The 19,615-nt window shown below is 40.9% G+C and overlaps 1 protein-coding gene across 4 annotated transcripts in view; it reads left to right on the top strand.

The window, feature by feature from the left end:
* Nucleotides 1-19,615, top strand: part of FAM13C (family with sequence similarity 13 member C) — a 150,779-nt gene that overhangs the window by 85,049 nt on the left and 46,115 nt on the right. The gene's annotated exons all lie outside the window — the stretch shown is intronic.

Below are 19,615 nucleotides of genomic sequence, written 5' to 3'. Positions count from 1 at the left end.
GTTAAGATTGGTTTTATTATATATTGTTGCACTTTGTCTGTTTCCAAGAATCTGTGGATAATATTAGGCAAGGTCTCATGATGTTTTCAAACTTACTAAAACACAGAATTATTTAAGGAATAAATACCTAATGATATTCCTTTAGGCCCGTGGAACACAAGTGGGAAACATTGCTTCAGGATTTGTTTTAAATCGAATGTTCATGTAGAAAAATGCAAGTATCTTAAGTTTTCTGCTGGATGATTTTTCACAGGTTGTGTATATACCAAGTAAATCATTAAACAGAACATTATCAGCATCCCATATAACCCTTGGGAACTTTTTGTAGTCACTGTATCTCTAGAAATATAGTTGCTATTTACTCATGTCCATCTGTTTTGCCTGTCTTTGAGATCTTGTTAAACAGGCTGTGTGTATTCTTGTGACTGGCTCCTTTTCTCCATATTATGTTTGTGAAACTCATACACAGTTGGATTGTATGAATACTTATAGAATATTTGGTATTCTACTTGCAGTAACCCATTGTATGGCCATCTCTCTCCCTTCCACCCTCCCTCCCTCTCTCTTCCTTTTTTATTCTCTGTGTACAGTTGACATATTCTTTCCTGGTAGTCCTCTGAAACAAACCCATTAAGTTTCATATCTGATCTGTCTTCCAAGTCAATTTAAAAATCTAAAGCCCAAGAAGAGTTTCTGAGGTTCGTAGGCAAAATGGTCCACAAGTAGTTTTCAGGCATTCATGGACTCTAAAGTTGTATATAAGATAGTAACAATTTTAAGGTGCTGCATTTTCATTTATATTTTCCCCAAATTTCACACCCGGAATTTTACTTCTATTATTTGAGCTTTGTAAATCCATTGATCTATCACATATAGTTAGGAGTCAAGTTTTTTTTTTAATTTTTTAAATTTTATTGAATCACCGTGAGATAGTTACAAGCTTTCATGCTTGGATTACAATCTCACAATGATCAAACACCCATCCCTCCACCAGTGTACATTCCCCACCACCAATATCCCCGGGATACCTCTCCTTTCCCACCCTCCCCCTGCCTCTATGGCAGACAATATTCCCCATACTGTCTCTCTACTTTGGGGCATTATGGCTTGCAACACAAACACTGAGAGGTTATCATGTTTGGTCCATTATCTACTTTTGGCATGCATCTCCCATCCCAACTGGTTCCTCCAGCCATCATTTTCTTAGTGATCTCTTCTCTATTCCATCTGCCTTCTCCCCTCTGCTCATGAAGCAGGCTTCCAGCTATGGGGCAATCCCTCTGAGGAGTCAAGTTTTGTATCCTGAGTTGGTCCTAGGCCTGAGGGGTGCCGTACCCAGTATGGTGATGCCTATGATGACATCAGTATGTTTGAGGAACTGTCCTTGTGTGTTCTTCATTCTACTTCAGTGAGCTGAAAACTTGCTCAGTTATTGTTTCTATGTGGCCTGTGAATAGATTTGATCCTTGCCAGTCTTTTCTCTCAGATTAGAGATCCCAGTTTCTTACCTTGAATCTTTTTTGTTTGTTTTCTATTTTTGCTTTTTTTTTTTTGTATTTCATACCTATGGTTCTCAGGACCTGCTCCTGGCTCTGTGCTCAGGGATCACTATTGGTAGGGCTTAGGGAATCATATGAGGTTCTGGGGATCTAGCCTAGGTCTGCTATGTGCAAGACAAGCACCATACTCACCGTACTATTGCTTCAGCCCCACCTTGGTTATTTTGAAAGAACTAGTGTATACATTCCATGATGTTTTTTGCACTATGCTATAGGAGTTGGTTTCTGGAAAAAAAAAAGGCCTAGTATTTCTCCTACCACTGACCTCAATTGTCAGACTCTGCTTCCATTATACACCGAGAGCCTTTATTTTGGGAAGCTGGTCTCTTGGGTCCTGGCTGGAAGATATTCTAAACTTAATGTCAGTGTGTCATCCCCCCCTTCCTCTTTTTTTTGGTTTCTCCCCCATTCCAAAACTATTGATGTGTTTATTATATAAAAGTACTGTAAAAGCAGAAAAATAAATGATAGTTTTTTCTCTCTACACCTATATTTCATGATTTCAGTTCCAACTATGGAAAAGAATAAAGCAATTAAAATTAAACATTGCTCTTCCTCCTCTCTGTTAAAACATATATGTTGCTTCATCACATGACTTTTCCAAACTCACAGACTATATATCATAAAGTATCACAGCAAGTTGTTATTTGTAAAGTTGATAGGTTTTAAACCTCCTTGGTTTAATTTTGGGGTGGGTGGTAAGGGACCATGAAAGTGATGGAGAAGTGGAGATGGGTTGGAGGGTGGTGCTGGAATAGCTCATGTATAAAATCCTGCTAATAACAGTTTGGAAACTATGGCACCCCAAAATGACAACCAAAAAATCAGAGATTTTCTCTAGTAAACTATAATTTTGTAATAAATCAAAATAGGAAAATCAGAATTAAAACAGCTTAACTCAGAGATTGCAACACAACTTCTGGGGCTCATTCACGGTTTGACTGTGTGGGGACCCCAACATCCAAGGACATTGGGAGGGGTGCAGGGGTCCGATTAAGGACCTCTCATTCTGCTGACAGTCTTCTCTGTGGGCCTCTAAATCTGTGATAGTGTGCAAGGTCAGCTATAGCGCTACTTGCCTCTTCTTTATTTCCCCTAACTTCCCACTACCATTCTACCACAAGGGCCAACAATCCAGTTGTTTTAAATAATTACCACTTGTGCTTATTTTCAATAGAAGTATCACATATTTCATTCATACAAAAATAATCACATTCCTTTAGGTTTTGAACATACTAATTTCAGCACTCTTTTTGGCCAATGGACTTCAACTCCAGGGATTACAAAATAAATACACCCAAGTCTGGGTTCTGTTCTAGCTCAGTGTGGAGCCCGGTGTGCATATGGAGCCCAGGATGCATGTATGAAGGCAAAGCTGCATCTCACACAGCTGAGATGCACCATGAGGACCATTGAACACATCTCACCAGAAACAGATTCCTCTCCAGGATCAATGATTTTATTTTTTTTTTCTTTTTTGGGTCACACCTGGTGATGCTTAGGGGTTACTCTTGGCTCTGCACTCAGGAATCACTCCTAGTAGTGCTTAGGGGACCATATGAGATGCTGGGAATCAAGCCCGGGTCGGCCCAGTGCAAGGTAAATGCCCTACTGGCTGTGCTATCACTCCAGCCCCAATGATTGTTTTTGTTCTTTTGTTCTGTAGTTTGTATTTATTTTGAGGGGCCCACACCAAGAGGTGCTCAGGATTGACTCCTACTGGGTCTCTGGGACCATCAGGGGTGCTGGGGATAAAGCCCAGGTTTCCATCCCTGTGCAAAGCAAGTGCCCTTCTCATGGCAGCATCATTAGTGCCCACAAACGACTTTGTTGAAATAATTACCACTTGTGCTTACTTCTGATCAAATGAGAAATTGTAGTATTTCTTTTTTTTTAAATTTATTTTTTAATTAGTGAATCACAGTGAGGGTACAGTTACAGATTCACACATTTTTGTTCTTGTTTTTCCCTCATGCAATGTTTAAGAGCCCATCCCTCCACCAGTGTCCATTCTCTACCACCAATGAACCCAGTATCTCTCCCACCCCCCCCAGTCCCATCCCCCCACACCACCCCGCCTCTGTGGCGGGGCATTCCAATTTGATATCTCTCTTTCCTTTTGGGTGTTATGGTTTGAAATAGGGGTATTGAGTGATCATCCTGTTCAGTCTCTAGTCTACTTTCAGCACGCATCTCCCTTCCCATGCAGGATCTCCAATCACATATTACTTGGTATTCCCCTCTCTATCTGGGATGACTTTCCCCCAGTGTGTGAGGCCAGCTTCCAAGCTATGGAGCCAACCTCCTGGTATTATATACTACCATTCTTGGGTATTAGTCTCATACTCTGTTGTTCTATATTCCACAGATGAGTGCAATCTTTCTATGTCTGTCCCTGTCTTTCAGCCTCATTTCACTTAGCATGATACTTTCCATGTTGATCCACTTATATGCAAAGTTCATGACTTCATCCTTTCTAACAGCTGCATAGTATTCCATTGTATAGATGTAGCAAAGTTTCTTTAACCAGTCGTCTGTTCTCAGGCACTTGGATTTTTTCCAGATTCTGGCTATTGTAAACAGTGCCGCGATGAACATATAAGTGCAGATGTCATTTAGACTATACTTTTTTGTTTCTCCAGGATATATTCCCAGAAGTGGTATTGCTGGATCAAATGGAAGCTCAATTTCTAATTTTTTGAGAAGCGTCCATATTGTTTTCCAAAGAAAAATTGTAGTATTTCTTCAGTATTAAAAATTATTAGAACTGGAGTCAGAGGAATAGCACAATAGAGATGACATTGTCCTTGCATATGGCTGACCAGGGTTTTATTCTTGGAATTCCACATGGTCCCCTGAGAACTACCTGGAGTAATTCCTGAGTACAGAGCCATGAGTAAGCCCTGAGCATCCTTGGTGTGACTGAAAAGCAAAATAAATAATTAAACAATTTTAAATAAGAAAAAGTAAATTAAGTTGGGTTGCAATAAAATGATCACTAGAAACAAAAAAATAAATTTGGAGGAGTGTTTATTCACACCAGCCGGTGGGGTTTCCTGCTAGGCAAGAGAAGCAACCTCTCAGCAGAAGCTCTGATGTTTCATTAGGGAAAAATGCGTCCTGGCTCACCTGTCATTTTCATAAGCACCACAAACTTAGTTTAACTCAGCAGGCCCATATTCTGGTGCCCAGCAAACTTATGTATGCAAGAATAGCTTGGCAAGCACAGTTACAGAAACAAGAAAAAGTGATTACACAAAACAATGAACTATTGGGACTGGAGCGATAACACAGCATGTAGGGCATTTGCCCTGCATGTGGCTGACCCAGCTTCGATTCCTAGTATCCCATATGATCCTATGAGCACCGCCAGGAGTAATTCCTGAGTGCATCAGCCAGGAGTAACCCCTGTGCAATTTATTTTTAATTGTGTTTCAGGCCCGCAGCTGGCATTGCTCAGGGCTGACTCCTGGCTCGGGCGACCTCATGGGGTGTTGGGACTCGAGGCCAGAGCCCTCCCCACTGACCTATCACTCTAGTCTCCAACCACAGAGAAAGTGTCAGAGCCAGAGGGAGCCATGCAGTGGAGTAGAATTTTAAATATTCGGTACTAAATAGATTATTCAACTATAATTAAATTCTTCAAAATTTCAACCAGTGAAGACAGTTGTATAGTAGGTATGCAAGAAAATGTCACATTTTTTAGAAAATTTGACCTATATTCACAATTGGTAGGGCATTTTCCTTGCACACAGTCGACCTGGGTTTGATTCCTCTGCCCCTCCTGGAGAAACTGGCGAGCTACCAAGAGTATCTCGCCTCCACTGCAGAGCCTGGCGAGCTACTTGTGGTGTAGCTTTCGATATGCCAAAAACAGTAACAATAAGTCTCACAATGGAGACATTACTAGTGCCCACTCCAGCAAATCGATGAGCAACAGGATGACAGTGACAGTGACATAGTTTAATTTTAGGAGTCTTTTCTATTTTAACACCCATTCATTCTAACTTTACCCCATTTTTCCAATGTATATATAACTTAGGCATATGTCCCTAAATGAGGCCAGAATAGAGTGAGGCCAAAATTACTCAACGGTAATGTTTTATAAGTGCTATCATCTGAAGACCTGCTTTGCATAGTACTCTAAAAGTCACATTTATACTTACGCTTAATATTTTTACCAGTGGTATATATGAGAAGTACTTGATCATAACAACTGAGGTTGATTGAGGAATGAAATAGTAAAATCATCACAGTGAACATTCTGAAGTTCTAGGTCAATTGGGTTTTCTGTCTAGTTCTGTGATTAACTTGTTTTTTTAAAATTTTTAAAATTTCATTGAATTGTGATTAACTTGTTGGCCCTAACTATGATGCCATCATTCTACAGAAGAAATGGTCACCTGAAAAAAATTACATGACCTCTGTGCTGAAATAAAATAATTATTTTCTTATTTGATAGTTATATATAAGGTCTTCTCCCCTTTTCTATAAAGCAAGTGTTGGTTGAGAAAGTTATGTTTTAATTTCACTTTTATTCTAGAGTTCCAAGATTGAGGAGATAAAAATATACAGAAGGCAGTTGCCTGTGATAAACAAATTTGAGTGTGGCTACCCTTACGTGGATTGCTTATTTCACTTCTTTGTTGGAATTGCTAGTTATGAAACTGTCTTTAGGACAGCATAGACAAATCTACAGTTTATCTTCTTTTACCAGGCTAAAAGAGTCAGTTACTCCAACTGGAAAAACAAAAAATCCTTGCATGGGTTAATAAATTTAACATAGAATTTTATATAGAGCACAAAGAAACAGATGCTTAATGTTAGAATGAAAAATTGAATAAATGCTGTATCAGTCTTTTGCCCACAATGAATCTTTTAACACTGAAGTAAAAATTTCAACATTGCTAAGTCTTAGCAGGGGCTCTCCGAGTAATATTTCTGGGTTGTCTATATTCACACAGTGAAATTGTGGAGCTATTTTTCACTGGGTAAGAATTCTGAATAACATGATTTATTGTTTGAATATAGAGTAACTTAGAGCTTTAATATAATAAAGAATAGAGTAAATTTATGTAAATTTACAGGAAATAAAGTAAATTTACAGGAAAATGTAGAAGAGATGAAAACTGGGTATTTGCAGAAGTTTGCAATCCTGGATATTTAAGGCTATGTGATGAGATGGACAGGCATAGGTAGGAAAATGCAACGTTGTAATTGAAAGTTTGGAGAATTAAGGGGTGAGGTAATACATGGTTATCAACCTGGCATTAGAGGAACTGTGGGAGGGATTATTGATGTCAAGAAAGGAACCAACTGAAATGAAAGTTACTGAGTGATATGTTTGTGTTATAGAAAAGGGGAGAATGACATAGAATAGCTTTATAGGGGAGAAGAAATTGATGGAATTAGCAGGAAGAGTCGAAAGGATAATGCCAACCCATTCTTCCCATCTTGATGCCCTCTTTCTATTTTGGGGTGGAGAATCAGGAAAGGAAATGTTTTCAAAAGTTGAAAAGTCTAGTTACATTGTTTCTTTATGAAAAAGGTTAACAAAATCATGTTGGCTAGGCCGTTTTACCCCCTAACTAATGAATCTAATATCTGAAATATGCCAAAACTCCCATTTTGATAGTGTATCTTGCTTGTTGTGTGAATGTTTGAGCAAGAGGATAATAGCACCTATTTTAATGGAATGAGCATTAGTTTAACTCTACTCTAAGGATGACATTATGATTCTGTTTGAGTTTGTAGAACAGAAATATTTTTTATGTTAACTTGCTCTACAGGGCATGACTGTAGACACAGGTGTTCTACTCCTATGTCTGCTTTTAAGTTTATTTTGACCTTATCAGAATACCTGAAACATTTCCAGAGTTGTGTGTGGTGGTACCACTTTTGTTGTTGTTGCTTTGAGGCTGTACCCAGTAGTGCTCAGGGCCAGGTTCTGGCTTTACACTCAGATTTCACCCCTGTTGGGGCTCAGGAGTTATGTCAGGGATGGAACCCAGGTCACCCCTACCCACTATACTATCTGACCATCCCCCAAATCACTCAAGATTCTTATTGTGAGATTGTATTCAGTCTTATGCTATATTCTAAGGTTCTGCCATAAAGGGGCAAAATCACTGGAACTTTCCAGAAGGATCTGTTTTAAGAAACAAATATAGTAAATTACTAACATGTGACAAATGTCCAGTAATGGCCTAATGAATCAAGAAGTTAGACTTTGAACTTATTATCAGAGTTTTTAATTCTACAAAGGAGGCATTTGCTTTTATTTAGTTGACTTTCAAAGATAATTTTTTCACCTAAATATTAATTTAAAAATTGAATAATCTTCACATACTACTGTTACCTCTTGTTTGTTGAATAATAATAGCATAACACTGGCCTCAATATCAAAGATATCTTCCTCTTTAAACTCTAAGAATAGAGCTGAAGAGATATTATTAGGGGTAAGGCATTAATCTTGCATGTGGCCATCTCAGGTTTGATCCCTAGCACCAGATATGATAGTCCTATGAATATCTCCAGGAATGGTCCCAAAGTAGAGAACCAGCAGTAAACTCTGAGCACTGCCAGGTGTGATTCCCCCACCTCCAAAAATAAAGTCTATAAAGAGTCCACTAAAACTCTCATTTTACTAAAAGTAGTTAATTTGCACATTTGTGGCATTCCTTTTTTTTGAGCCTATATTCACATATCTGTGTATCAGCATGTGAAGTTTTTGATTGTCTTTTCAGGACCACTCATATTTTAGTATATGCTGTTTTATTCAAGATGTACTACTCCCTCACAATTGTTTTGAGAAAATGAACTAACAAGAGATTTCTTTAGACCTTTGAGTTGACGAATGCTATTATTTCTGCAGAATGAACAGTTACATTTTTCTATTGAAATGTAAAATCTATAGGGTTAGGATTTAGTTCAGAATTGCTTGGGATTTTTTTTCTTCTTAAATAATAGGCATCCCCCCGCCTTTCTGGTAACTGTAACTTAATGCAACCTGGCTTGACCAAAAAAGAGGGACTTATTCAAACTTTAAAATATGCCTGCCTATTGAGGAACCTACTGGAGGATAGGGTAGATCCTGGGGACATTAGTGGAGAGAAGTTGACACTGATGGTAGGATTGGTTTTGGAACATTGTATAACTGAAACTCAGCTATGAATAGCTTTATAACTCATGGTGACTTAGCAAAAATTAATTTAATTAGAAGTTAATTAGATCATTGTATTATTCATAAAATTTAGTTGGAGAAAAGATTTAAAAACAGCAACACAACAAAATAGTTACATTAGCTCTCAGCTGAAAGCTTTGGCTCTGGGTATACTCCATGCATTTTTAGATATAGGGACTAAAACTTTGCCTCCTTTCATCTCTTGCTTCTGCTTTCTTATATTGACTTTGTCTCTAAAACTACCCCTCTTTCGGGGCTGGAGCGATAGCACAGCGGGTAGGGCGTCTGCCTTGCACGCGGCCGACCCGGGTTCGAATCCCAGCATCCCATATGGTCCCCTGAGCACCACCAGGAGTAATTCCTGAGTGCAGAGGCAGGAGTAACCCCTGTGCATTGCCAGGTGTGACCCAAAAAGTATAACTACCCCTCTTTCGAGGGAGTGTTATTATTACAGCTAGTCATCCCAAGGTATATTGTTTTTGAAAATCTCTAACAAATTACCAACAAGTTTAATAGCTTCAAACATCCAGTCATTAGTTATATAGTTTATAAATCTGGGTGCACTCATTTGGATTCTCTGTTCAGGTCTTACTAAATTGAAATGAAAGCAGTGTCCATAAGAGATTCTTTACCTCAAGGTTCTAAAGAAGAGTTCTTGTTTAAGCTCATTCAGGTCATTACCCAACAGTATTTCCTTGTTCAGAGAGTCTCTTGCCCGCACACCTGGCTGTCTTCCCCAGGGCCCCTCTGAGGGGATGGGCTCCAGCTTCCTCCCAGCCCCAAGCAGAGCTCCCGGCGGCCGAAGACCACCGGAACCTAGCCACAGCCATGCTCAAGCCCCCTTTTCACACGTTTGGACAAGTCTCACACAGGAAGGTACCGGCAGAGGAACCCAGGTGTGTGTAATCCCATCAATGGCCAACATCCAGAGACTTAAAAGCAAACTCCCAGAAGCGATATCTTACAACCTACTTCTCCCTCTGGGAGAAACTAGCAAGCTACTGAGAGCTTCCTGCCCACATGGGACAGCCTCACAAGCTTCCCATGGTGTATTCATATGCCAAAGCCAGTAACCAGCTGAATCTCATTCCCCTGACCCTGTAAGAGCCTCCAATGTGGCATCGTTGAGAAGGCCAAGAAGAGAGAGGCTTCAAAAATCTCAGGGATAGGACGAATGTCGAGGTTACTGAGACTGCTCGAGCCACTTGACAATCAACGGGATTTCGTAATCGTGATTGCTAGAGGAAACTCTCAGCTTCTAGAGGCTGACTGAATTTGCCCTCATGTGTATTTTTTTAGGAGGTGTTTTTTTTCCTTTTCCAGTGTAGAAAAAAAATGTTCTTATCTGTAGGTCCCCAAAGTCCCATATTGAGTTTTACGGATCTGACTTGGAAAATGTGACCAACTCCTAAACCACTCATTGTGGCACTGAAGTTTGGAGTATGCTAATAGGCTAGATATAGAGCATATTTTCCCATTTTGGATCAGGGAATGGTGTTATCAGTAGATGGGTAAATAGGTGCTTGGACAACATGATATTGGTCTTTGGAAGCATAATGTCCAAGATAGTTTTCCTGTATGTGATACCATTGTAGCATGCTACTTAGTCTTTTTTTTCTGGTTTTCAGAGTGTAGATAAAGTGTCCTGTTTCATATTAGATTTTTCCTTAGTTGAAACAGTGTACTATGATTAATTTTAGTCAAGTTTTCTTATCAATGTCAGCAAGGGCATCCTGTAACCAGTATGGTCCTAGTGGGAACCCAGATGTTTGCTCCAATTGAAGAATAGCACTGTAGCACTGTTGTCCCATTGTTCATCGATTTGCTTGAGTAGGCACCAGTAACCTCTCCATTGTGAGACTTATTGTTACTGTTTTGGGGGAGCTTTCCAGGCTCTGCCGTGCAGCAGGGTACTCTCAGTAGCTTGCCGGGCTCTCCGAGAGGGGCGGAAGAATCAAACCTGGGTCATCCGAGCGCAAGGCAAACGCCCTACCTGCTGTGCTATCACTCCAGTCCAGTTGAAGAATAGCTGAGCTAATTTCAGGTCTGACTTATTGGGCTCCACTAGTCAGAGGCCACATCATTTCCAGTGGAATCTATACCATTAGAATAGTGTTGCAAGGGAAGACTATGCCACCAACACTCATACTATTTTTCTCCGTGTATTAGCTTGGAGCAGCTTTAGAGGTGTTGGGCTGAGCAGAGTTGTAACCAGAGTTGCCAGTGCTGAAGTGCCTTTGTTTCTCTAACCTATTTCTCCGTCTCTTACTTTCCTTTGCTTCAGGTTGGGATCTCTGTTTGGTACTTTGATGGCAGGGGAACTTCTCCGCAGTACTCAGGCTGAGGCTTTTGTAGTTGGGCTGGTTAGGTGGTGCTTTCTCAGACCTGGCACTGCTGGGGGTCAGCAGGGTGAAGCTTAGAGGTGGTGGTGAGGTAGCCAGACAAGGTGATGCTGGGGATTAAAATTGGAGCCTCTAGCCCTTTTAGTTTTATCCCTGTCCTCCTTTCATTTAGTCCTCTCCAAAGCACTAATTTCTGGGCTCACATACAAGGCAGAGGGACTCTAGTTCAGCAGTTCCTGCGTGCTAGTCTGTGTGATGGTTTTCATTGTCTTGCAGCAAGAGAAAACCTGGGTCAAAACATTGAGTATTTTATAAAGTTAAAGTCTGTGAGAAACTGTAAGTTAGAGATTTTTTTTTTCAGTTTGGGGCTATATTCAGTGGTGCTCACAGCTCACTCCTGACTCTGTGCTCAGGGATCACTCATGGTGGTGAGGCTCAGTGGACCATATTAGAAACCAGGGATGGAAGCCTAGTTAGCCGTGTGCAAGGCAAGCACCTTACAATTGCTATGGTCCTGAGAATATTCTTTAAATTTTAACTTTGTGATAAAATCATGAGGAGGGTTTATAAAAATAATATATTTGTCATATACTCTTCTTGACAGAATGTAAATCTGATGTTTATCTCTCTTATACACACACACATACATACACACTTCTCTCAAGCTTACCAATTTTTAAGAAATATTTTTGCCATTGTATGACTAACATTTTGCCTGAAAGTTAATTTTTAGTGTATTTTTCAAAGGAGTAATTCTTTCCTGAACATTTACTTGAGATGAACTGTATCTTCTCAGTAAATAGTAAAAGTCATAGTAACTCTAGATTTAATATTACAGTAGGTATGGGTGCTGAAATAAATAACTTTGTTACCCTCAGAGATGTAGGGACATACATTAGTTCAATATGTAAAAGCATGGCCTCATTGATGTTGGTAATCCTTAGCCCCCCTTTTTTTTTATAAATTTAAATTTTATTGAATCACCATGTGGAGGGTTACATAGTTCTCAGGATTATGTCAGTTATACAATACTCAAACACCCTTCCCTTCACCCGTGCCCATATTCCATCACCAACCACCCCATTATACCTCCCGCCCCCTCCCGCCCCCCCCAGTCCCCGCCCTTGTAAGTGATAAGTTTCACTTCGTTTACGCTTAATCTTGGTTACAGTCCATGTTTCAACACATAACTCACTATTGTTGCTAGGGTTTCCCCCCAAAAAAGAGAAGACAGTCCCACTGTCAAGGAAGCATTTGATGGCTCTCCATTGCTGAGAATGTAGAGATATTAAGTCCCGCTGTTTGTTACATAACTTTTCTATTTTATCCCCCCCTCGTCCCACGCCACCGAGATCACGCCTGTTTAGTAATCACCACGCTGCCTGACAAAGGGAAAACAAACCAAAAAAGATGGTTATTTCCCGTCATCAGCCAGCGTGGGGCTCTGGCTTAGTTGATAGTCTGGTAGAATGTCTGCAAGCAGTTTCTGGAACCAAAAGTAATACGCTGGTATCGGCCCCGGCTCGAGATTCCACCAGCGTCCCACTGTTCCAAGTACATAATAATTTATTCCCTTGTATCCCATTCCCACACCACCAGGTCCGTGTCAGCTTAATGGACATCATACTATGGTTAACGCCATGCCGAGTTTCTTCCCGAGAAAGAAGGATATTTCTTCTCAGCCGGCGTGGGGATATGGCTTAGTTCAGTCTATAGAGATGGCTACCACTTTGGTAGCCTTCAATATTTCAGCACAAGATTTACTATTCTTGTTAGGATTTCCCACCAAAGTCCAACCCATTAAAAAGGAACCATTTCATATTGGTGATGATTAAATGACAATAGGTTGCGCGGCCATGGCAGCGGCCTCGCGGCTTTGAATTTCTGTATAAAGTCCAGGGAAAGTACAGCCAGAAATTACATGTCGCTACAAACTTTAACCCTATTATGGTCCCCCCAAAGTCCAACCCATTACAAAGGAACCATTTCATATTGCTGATGATTAGATGACATTAGGCTGCCGCGGCCGTGCGGTTTTGGGTTTCTATATAAAGTCCAGGGAAAATTCTGCCTAAAATTCTATCGCTACAAACCCTTCAACAAAAAACTCAGTACTATTGTTTGGAGTTTCCCCCCACGGTAAGCCCTGCCAAAAAGGAACATTTACACGTTGCTGACAATCAAGAGATATTAGGTTTTGGATTTCTATATGAAGTCCAGGGAAAATTCTTTTGGTAATTGCATCACTCGCTGGCAGCGCCTGGGCCAGAAGCTCCGAGCACACAGTTTGGAGGCATTTTGGGGGCGCCGCTCGTGTCCAAAGTGGTTCAGTTGCCTCCGGGGTCGATCTCCCACGGGGCCGGAAAGGAGCTTCCCCACATGGCTCTGCGCTTAAATGTCCGCCGGCACAGGGCGGGTCCGGAAGTCCCGCCCCATCGGCTTTCCTGGGCTTCCTGCATAGTCTAAAAACCGGCTATTGCCCCGCTGCATTCAAAAAGAAAGAGTTGAGAGAGAAAAGACCATACCCCGCCGGAAGCCTGGGCCAGAAGCTCCGAGCACACAGTTTGGAGGCATTTTGGGGGCGCCGCTCGTGTCCAAAGTGGTTCAGTTGCCTCCAGGGTCGATCTCGCGTGGGGCCGGAAAGGCAAGCCCTTTTTTCAAAGAAATAAAAAAGCAACTGTTAGCTCTCTGGACAATAAAACAGATATTTGAAGTAGGGATAAGCTGATATGTTCTGTTTCCTAATAAGATATTAATAAGGGGAAATAGCTAATGCTTTCCATAATGATCTGCCATCTTTAATAAGTATGCTGTTGTGAGACTCCCCTCACTTACACCTAAGTGCAATTGGCTTCAGAATATAACTGTAAAGACCCCTTGACTTGAATATCTCATTACCTTATATTATACTGATTGGGTATTGAGGAAAAGTTGTATGTATTTCCCAGTGACTGTAAATATTTAAAACTTTGAACCAGAGTAGCGTGGGATTTGAAATTGAATATTCAGAAGGACCTCCTAAATATTTCTTAAAGAGTGTTGGAAAATAAATGAGCAGATGTGATAATCTGTTAGTTGGCTCCTATTCTACATGTAGTACTAGATATATTGAACAAGAGAAGCATGGTTCCAATTCTCTGACCTGCAAAGAACCAATGAACCAGTAGAAAAATCATATTATATATTTTAATATTGGGAACTATCACTGTATCATGTCATCCCGTTGTTCTTCGATTTGCTTGAGCGGGCACCAGTAATGTCTCCATTCATCCTATCCCTAAGATTTTAGCAACCTTCCTTTACTCGTCCTTCCCAATGGTGCCACATTGGAGGCTCTTTCAGGGCCAGGGGATTGAGACCCATCATTGTTACAGTTTTTGGCATATCAAATACACCATGGGGAGCTTGCCAGACTCTGCCATGCGGGCAGGATACTCTTGGTAGCTGGCCAGGTTCTCCGAAAGGGAGAATTAGATAACAATTGGGAAAACTGTAATGAAAGAAATAAAGTAGATGCTTACAGAAATTGGGGGTGGCATCTATTTAGGCAATCATAATTGGATCATGAATTTGATGGGAATGTAGTCATGAATATGAATGAAAAATTGTTGAGGGTCCATAGTGATAGCACAGTGGGTAGGGGCATTTGCCTTGCATGCAGTGGACCCAGGTTCGATTCCTAGCCTCCCATATGGTCCCCCAGCACTGCCAGGAGTAATTCCTGAGTGTAGAGCCAGGAAGAATCCCTGAGCATCGCTGGGTGTGACCCAAAAGAAAAAATAATTGTTGAGTTGGAGCTTGGGGGAGTAGCTGGGGCAGAGGGTCAGTGGAAACATGAGGGAGTATCAGTTTCTTTGTGGAAACAGGTTATTTAAATCTAAATGGGAAAGAGTAAAATTCAAGGGGAAATGGTAGTAAATAGAAATGAAGATGTTTGTGGTCTTGGGTGTGTCTCCAGTTTTGAGGGAATTTTAAATTTGATTTTGCCTCATATTGCCATAGAAAATCTATCATTCTTAGATAAAGGGTTGAGAGAGGACCACTTAACCTCTTCACAGAATTTAAATGTAAGTGGTCTTCACCCCATAACCAGTCAGCTACAGACAAAGCACCATAAATAGTATTTACCCCTCAGCCTACGTGGGTGTTCTCCATTACAGCCCAACTAAAGTGGGACCTGGTAATTGTAGCGGAGAGAAAATGAGTATTTTCTAAAACAAGTAACATATTTTCCATTGCGTAAACGAGAAAAATTAGCTTCTGGGCACCGACACCTAGGTTTCACGTACTCTGCTTCTTTTGTTGGTAGATTTGAGCTAGGGAAGGGGGAGGAAGTCATTATTAGTCTCACTCACAAGTCAGTTTTTCCTGCTGATACTAGAGATTCATTCAGGGATTCTCTGGATATTAAAAGGAAAATAGCTCGCAGTCTGGCTCAAGGGAAAGGAATGAAAGTCCTAGAAAGAGTAGGACTGGACTGGGATAGTACGAGGGAGACTGGGACTTCCTGCCCTTTATTATTGTTTTTCCCAAAGGAGGGAAGTGTTTCCTGAATTAAAGGTTCACTGAGAAATGACAGAATAGGAAGCAAAGTAGCTGCTTACTCAGTCTCTGGCGTGGACTCTTTTTTTCCTTTGATACTAATAGCTATTGATTGACGAAGCCTCAGTTTCCCCTTGCAAGCTATTGTAAGCAGCCCATTTTTGACTGCCTTTTCCTGGTCATTTTCTTTTCTTGCCCAGGTCATTTTTAACTTCCTACAAATTTCCTGGTAAACAAATTTTCTGATAAACAGGAAGTTAACAATTATCCAACTTAAAATTCTGCCCCAGAGTTTAGGCTCAGGGGAAGCAATACAAAACAAAACAAAACAAAAGGGAAATATCTAAGGCAGATGGCCAGTCTAGGATCTGTTGGATCCTTACTTTCTCTGTAACATTGTTAGCAATAGATAAGAAATGCAAAGAGCCCAATATTCATTGAAAAGGGCCTACACAAAAACCCTTGCCTACAATTACCCTGCATTCTCTATAACAGAAAGACCAATTTTCCAATAAAAAACCCCCAAACCATAGTTAACTAAGTTAACTTAGTTCTATACTAAGTTCCTCCCCACATGGGGAGTTTATTTTCCTTTGTTGACTTCTTTCTAATACACTTTTCTACTTTCCAACTCTGAATCTAACCACTTTTATTACTCAATATTTTCATTCTTGAAAATATTGAAGAACCTGGGAATCATGGACCACCCAGAGAGCCGCCATCACTTCTTCTGCATCACTATCAGACTTATTTGATTTGTTTACTTTATTGTCTTCCCATTAGACTGGAAGCCCCATATGCAGGATGCTGACATCAGTCACACACACTGGAGTGTAATGCAGCTCTGTGCTTTGGATAGTTGCTAGAGTCTATGGTCGGGGTGTGTAAATTTAATTCTGTAGGGCCTGGGGTGACATTTAGGTGGTGCAGGAGTTGTCTGTAGGCTTTCTGGGGAGGATGATATATGTATAGGACTCAGCCCTGAAAGGACATTCTGAATATCTTTGCCCATTGGGAAGGTGTGTATATAACAATGGAGGTTGTGCATAGGTAAACTGCCCTAACTCGTCTGCTTCATTCTGTATTCCAGGCTTGTCAGGAGAGGTATCCCTTTAGGATTCCATCCTATGTCATGTCTAGTCACTAACAAACTTCAGGAAGTTTTATAGGTGTCCTGAGCTGTGAGAGCAGGTTGTCCACAGATGTTGTGTTGATTCAGGGTGGGAAGGGATAAAGTTGACAACATTGGGTCAACATAACTTCATTCTGCTTTCTGGTCATCAATTTTTAGCACTTGTGTACCTTACTACTGGCAATCTTCTTGTTCCTCAAGTTGACAACTTCTCTCTCCTAGGCCATTTGCCATTTTTCTTGCCCATCCCTTTCAGCTTAATCTTATCTAGTATGTCAGGAGGGGAAAACCCAGCTACAGTATTGTTTAGAATTCATTGTTAATGTAAGTGAGAAGGAAGATAGGAGGGTGAGATGAATGAGAACAACCCATTTCTACTTCTAGTCATCACTGTGTCTCAGCATGATGCTTAGTTTCTTGGTGAGAGACTAGAAGCCTTTGCATGGAAACCAACGTACTTGTATTTAGTGAAATAATTTTCTGTTGTTCTGCTTGAACACTTTTCATTCTAAAAACATTAAGTACCAATTGGTGCCAGGTTCTTGGTTATCTCCTCAGTGTATGTGCAAGTTTGGTTTTTCTTGCCTTTTAAATTAGGAGGGAACTTAGAAGTCATCAAGTCTGAGGTAGAGGCAGATCCTTGGAGGTAAAGTGATGAGTCAACATTCTGGTGAGTAGGTAGAGAATTTTGCCTCCCACAGCACAAGAGCTCTTCCCGACAATCCCTGGAATTTGAAGATGTTCATAAAAATCACAGCTTCCAGTCCTGGAGTGATTGCCCCCTGCTTGCATTATACAAAATGTTTTCCATACCATCCCTTTATAAACTCTAAACACAGCCCTAGAAATCAGCTAATGCTGTCATTGTTATTATCACGTCTTTCATCATGGAAATAATCAGTCTGTAATTTAATCAGCCAAGTGTTTACTTGGTCATGACCCCAGTTACAAGCAAGGGGTTATCTCAAGCTGAGTTCCACTGGGGCGAGGATAAAGGTCAGGCAATGAAGTGGTACGAGTTGAGTCATTTGTTTAGAAACTTTTGGATTGGTTCTTAAGTTCATTTGGTTTCCTATGAGTGGTTAGCAAGATTTTTTTTTAAGACCACAGTGTAGGGTCTCCAGCAATTGTCAGTGGGCTGTTATTTTCCTAGTGGCAAATAAAGGGAAAATGGGACATTGCTGAGTCAGGCTGTGCTGTCACCACTCACCAGATAGAGACAAGATGAAGCCTATGATTCAAAGTAGGTTCTATTTTTGTTGTTTTTGTCTTTTTTTTAAATCAAGGCTTACACCTGATGGTGCTCATGACTGACTTCTGGCTCTATGCTCAGGGCTCACTTCTGGCACGCTTGGGTACCAGATAGGTTGCCAACAATCAAACCCAGATAGGCTACATGAAAGGCAAGCACCTTACCCACTGAGCTATCCCTCCTCCTCACTGTATATCTCAAGGTATGTTCTATTTAATAAAGAAATTGACTTAGAATGTCCACAGTGCTAGCCAATTCCATTTTTAAATTTATGAGGCACCACTACACTTTCTGTAGTAGTAGCACTATTTTTGTGGCATTATTTCTTAAATTTCATAATAGCTCTGCTCGTTTTTCAGAGATCACACTGGTTTTCCATGGCTTCCCTGTAGGAGACATAACTAGAGTTTGATTTCTTAGTTTTTGACTACTAGATGCTTCATTACTATATTTTCTAGAAACATGGTACCCTTGGTGATTTATCTGCACCTCTTGTCAGCAACCTCAGACTCTTTCTTCCATCTCCCACTGCTAGAAAACATGTCAACAAAGAGACAGAAACTAAAAAAAAAAATCTGATCTAGGCAGATGCTTTATCTGTGCTGAGAATTTGCAGGTATCAGCCCCTGGGCAACAGAAGAAGCTTGAATCTGACCTTACCCCCTTTTAGCGCATGTGCGGGAGGGTTCCTGTTGAGGCTGTACCATTTTCAAAATGGGTGAGAGAAAATAAATCAAAAATTCTTCACAGTAGTTTTGAAATCTCTGCTCTTGCTCTTTGGCACTGCTATAGGTTGTGTATAGAGTGTGGGCAGGAGTGGTTGAGGTGTGAGGAGTTCTGGGGTATGTCTATGCAATAAGCAGTTGAGTAGGAGGCATAAGGCCAGTCATATATGTGGTATATAGAAGGGAATGTGTGGGCAAGTGGATGTGTGAGGGGTAGGAATGAGCCTAGATGGAAAAGAAGGAGGAATATGTCGAGTTTAGACTGTGTTAAGGCATAGGAATTGTCTTTAGGGAGTGCTGAGGATAAGGTGAACAACTGGGAAAGGTGTGTCTGTTGAATAAGGTGCGAAGCATGGGATAGATTGGGCTTCTATATGAGGAATATAGACACAGGTGTGAGGGGGGACTAGGAGGTCTCTTTGTAGCGGTAGTAGGCTATGGAATGTGTGAGCGTGAGTGCAAAGGTGTATGTTTGTAGGACAAGGACAATAAGGTGTGAAGTATGGAATAGATTGGGCTCATATATAAGAAATATAGGCACAGGTGTGAGGGTGTGGGGGGCTAGAATGTCTCTTTATAGGGGCAGTAGGCTATGAAGCATTCCTGTGTGTGTGTGTGAGTGTGAGTGCAAAGGTGTGTGTTTGTAGGACAAGGACGATAAGGTGTGAAGTATGGAATAAATCGGGCTCATATATAATGAGTGTAGATACAGGTGTGAGGATGTGTGTGGGGCTAGGATGTCTCTTTGTAGGGGCAGTAGGCTACAAAATGTGTGTGTGTGTGTGTGTGTGTGAGTGCAAAGGTGTATGTTTGTAGGACAAGGATTAGTAGTTGTACTCCAGTAGCCGCCCCTGCAGGAGGCTCCTGGGGGGTGGAAGAC

This window comes from Sorex araneus, chromosome 5 (genome assembly GCF_027595985.1).
Source record: "Sorex araneus isolate mSorAra2 chromosome 5, mSorAra2.pri, whole genome shotgun sequence".
Classification (NCBI taxonomy): domain Eukaryota; kingdom Metazoa; phylum Chordata; class Mammalia; order Eulipotyphla; family Soricidae; genus Sorex; species Sorex araneus.
Note: the sequence above shows the minus strand (reverse complement) of the source record. Positions and strands in the feature narration are given on the sequence as shown.